Source organism: Etheostoma spectabile, chromosome 14, assembly GCF_008692095.1.
Source record: "Etheostoma spectabile isolate EspeVRDwgs_2016 chromosome 14, UIUC_Espe_1.0, whole genome shotgun sequence".
NCBI lineage: Eukaryota > Metazoa > Chordata > Actinopteri > Perciformes > Percidae > Etheostoma > Etheostoma spectabile.
The window spans coordinates 2,644,700-2,645,099 of NC_045746.1; the positions used below are offsets into that span (position 1 = coordinate 2,644,700).

Below are 400 nucleotides of genomic sequence, written 5' to 3' on the forward strand. Positions count from 1 at the left end.
AAAGGTGGAGAATTGGCTTCTAACATGAAACATGAGGTGGTCAGACGTAATGTGAAAGTAGATGAACAGCCTGTATGTGTTTTGCCTTTTTATTTTAAGCATTTCTTATTAGAGCATGTGTATAAAGTGGCTTGATTAAGTTTACACACCCATGCTAAAGTTGATTAAAAAGAGAAATACAATGTTTTGGAAATTGATCTAATGCCTTAATTCAAAAAAAATTGTAAAATCCAACCTTTTAAAAGGACACCAATCTTCTTTGTAAATGAATAATGTATTGTAGATAAATGAATGTTCTTCCTTAAAATACAGGGGGCATAAGTATACACATCCCTATGCTAAATTCCTATAGAAGCAGGCACATTTTTATTTTTAAAAGCCAGTTATTTCATGGATCCAG

General features: G+C 31.8%; 1 protein-coding gene across 15 annotated transcripts in view; it reads right to left on the reverse strand.

Annotated features, from left to right (window-relative positions):
- The window catches only part of nfyc (nuclear transcription factor Y, gamma), a 22,633-nt gene that overhangs the window by 9,193 nt on the left and 13,040 nt on the right, over positions 1 to 400 (reverse strand). The window lies entirely within an intron of this gene.